Source organism: Barbus barbus (assembly GCF_936440315.1).
Source record: "Barbus barbus genome assembly, chromosome: 40".
Taxonomy (NCBI): domain Eukaryota; kingdom Metazoa; phylum Chordata; class Actinopteri; order Cypriniformes; family Cyprinidae; genus Barbus; species Barbus barbus.
Window position 1 is genome coordinate 26,974,230 of NC_136718.1, and position 3,142 is coordinate 26,977,371.

A 3,142-nucleotide genomic window follows, 5' to 3' on the forward strand; every position below is an offset into this window, starting at 1 on the left:
TTTTTTAAAACATGCAACATGCAAACATTGAATTAACTTATAATTTTATCATTTTAAAAGTATTATGGGAACGTTACTTACCTCCAGTGTTCTGAAATAAAAAAAATAAAGCAAGTTCGACCAACATCCAACTTAAGTGTTTCAGGGAAAAACAATCCATTTCTGAATGTTAGCCATGTCTGTTTATAAATGTTTTAAAAGCATTGTCGCTCTGTAATGCGAACATTAGGGGACATCATTATGGGAACGTTCTGGAAACAAGTGATAACATTTATTTTTTTTTATTATCATTTATAACTTTTTTAAATATTATGTAAATGTAACTTTTGAATGACTTCGGAATGTTCTGAAGCATGCAGTGAAATAAAAAAAAACATCCAACTAAAATGTTTTAGGGAAAAACATTCCACAAATAATGTACGAATAAAGTTTTTATGCTACCAATTTGAAAACATTAAAGAGCAGATAAGGTTGAACATACGTTCTATAAATGTTGCTGTAAGAATGTTTGCTCATAACTTTAAGGAAACATTGCCACAACGTTCCCTCTTAGCTGGACAGTGACCAGAATGAACATACACACTTTAAGTACACACTAGTATATTATATATTTAAATGCATTTATGAAATAACTTGTGCTAAATGCACAAAAAAATCAGGTCAGGTCCTCGCTGGTTTTTATTGTGTGCACATGCATCTTAGTGGTAGATCTTGAATTTATTTTAAGATGAATTTATGCAAAAGTAATTTCAAACCCACATATATTGTGAGAAATTCAAAGGAGATGTTTGGAATGTTCATAGAGATAAAATGACAAATGAAAAACACCTTAGCAGTTGTGATCTGAAGTCATATGATAGATTAGAATGAGGAACACACTAGAATGGCAGCTCTCAAATCTCATTCACACTTCCACATATTCGAACTGGCTTCGCGCTTGATTACAACCAACCTGGTGTGATGCTATTGTGTGTAATGTTGTGCGAAAGCCATATGGACTACTTTTATTGAGCAGACATGGCCACTAAGAACTGTTTTTGCATGGAATAAAGCTGTGTAAAGATTTGTCAGCCAATTCTCATTTTGTGTTCCAGATTGAGACAATATGAAGGTGAGCAAATATTGACAGGAGAGTCATTTTCGAGTGAGTTATCTATCGCTTTAATGCATCTGACTCGTCAAACAGGCTCCTGCATCATGATATCACACGTGAGTTTGTGTGCTGAACCTGCTCAGATCGACACACGTCTTCACTTCCTAATCAATCCGAGATCATTTTAACTTTACTCTGAGTTCAAGTTTAAAGTCTTAGCTGATCTGGAGTTTGTCGTGAGTCAGGCTGGAGTTTGGGCTTTGGCAGAGCAATGGAGAAAAAGGAGGCGACAGAATACAGCAGAACGTGACCACAACATCCTGTTTGTGAATCTGCAAGCTGCATGATATGACAGGAAGAGTTACAGAGACGGCCGACCTGAATGAGATCAGCTGAACTTCATTCCACTACTGTATCTGACTGAGAAGATGCTGTAGAGATCCTCTCAGTGTCCAATCAGAGCAGACCAGACGAGAAATGACCACTGGAGGAACCAATCAGATTGTGCCATGTGAGAGAACGGGTCAATTTGGCAAACTACACAAATTGGGGAACCTATCAAGAATGAGTCAAACTTCACCCTGGATTGAAAAGAACCCAACTAACAAAAATATGTTATGAGAACGTTTTTCTAACATTCCCATGAAATCGTTATTTCTGAATATTCAAAACATTCAGTTTAAAAAAAATAAAAGTTTTTACTTGAATGTTACACGAACATTCCATTTTCTAATTTTCCAAACATTACGGGAACGTTACGTTTGAATGTTCTCTGAATAAGATGAGTGTCCAACTAAACTCTTTCAGAATTAAACGTTGCATGAACAAGTTATAAATATTGTTTTGGGGCAAACGTTTTGAGAACATTAGTAAAGACCATATCACTTTAAACGAACATTCTATTAATGTTACTAGAACGTTTGTTCGTAACTTTGAGAAAACCTTGTGAGGATCCCCTTTTACATTATAAAACTGAATAACAAAAATGACAAAATCCCTCAAAACTAAACTGTTTAGATGAAAATAATAATAAAACAGGTTTGATTTTCTTGTTTTTTGGGCTGAGGACAGAAAGGCATGTTAATGAAGGAGAAGCAGCAGATTTGAGTCTTGCAAACGCTGCAGAGTTTAGACGTCAAATGTTTTGGAGCTCTGGAATTCATGCTCATGTTCTCACTGGTTAGACCAGAGTGAGAGACGATTCTATCATAACATGCGAACACACGCTGACTAATGTAGTGAAAAGAGAATGTATGCCTGCAAGGCAAGCAAATACACACACACACACAGACCGGATTCTTTTCTCTGGGTGTGTGTGTGATGCACTCGAGGCCGGCGCACACACAGAGGATTGTTATCTGTGAGTTTATCCAGACTCCGGCTATTGATCAGCAATAGAGTGTGATTTTAGCTAAACCACTTAAATAATAATAAAAACAGCCAGAGCTTTTGATAAGCGCTGATGAACAGTTCTATAGACTTTAGATGAAACACAGACAAAAACAAGGAAACCTTCACAACTCACAAAACAACAGTACAATGATTGAATGCACTTTACTTTAGTCTTTTTGATTTCTGTCAGAAGGAATCAGAAACAACAGCACACTCTTAAAAATAAAGGTTCTTCACAGTGATGCCATAGAAGAACCAATTTTGGTTCCACAGAGAACTATTCAGTCAAAGGTTCTTTAAAGAACCATCTCTTTCTTGCTTTTTTTATAATCTGAAGAACCTTCTTTCGCCACAAAGAAGCTTTTGTGAAACAGAAAGGTTCTTCAGATGTTAAAGGTTCTTTATGGAACCATTTAGACAAAAAGGTTCTTCTATGGCATCATGAAGCACCTTTATTTTTAAGAGTGAACAAAATAAACCTACTGACTTACAGTCACTGATTTTGAGTAAAAACAGTATATTTGACATTTAATGCAAATTATTGGTACATTCATATATGCAAGCTTGTATGTGTATGGAGCTCATTTGCAGCACTTTGTGGGAAAGGAAGGTCGCTGCTGAACTTCTGTGATTGACATTTGGTGGCTTCCCACGGGA

The 3,142-nt window shown here is 36.1% G+C and overlaps 1 protein-coding gene across 1 annotated transcript in view; it reads right to left on the minus strand.

Annotated features, from left to right (window-relative positions):
* Positions 1 to 1,363, minus strand: part of LOC306859286 (profilin-1-like) — a 5,312-nt gene extending 3,949 nt beyond the window's left edge. The window contains exon 1 of the mRNA XM_079400251.1: positions 1 to 1,363. This exon is cut by the window's left edge and continues 338 nt beyond it. The gene's annotated coding sequence lies outside the window, so the exon portion shown is untranslated.
* Positions 1,364 to 3,142: the final 1,779 nt, after the last annotated feature.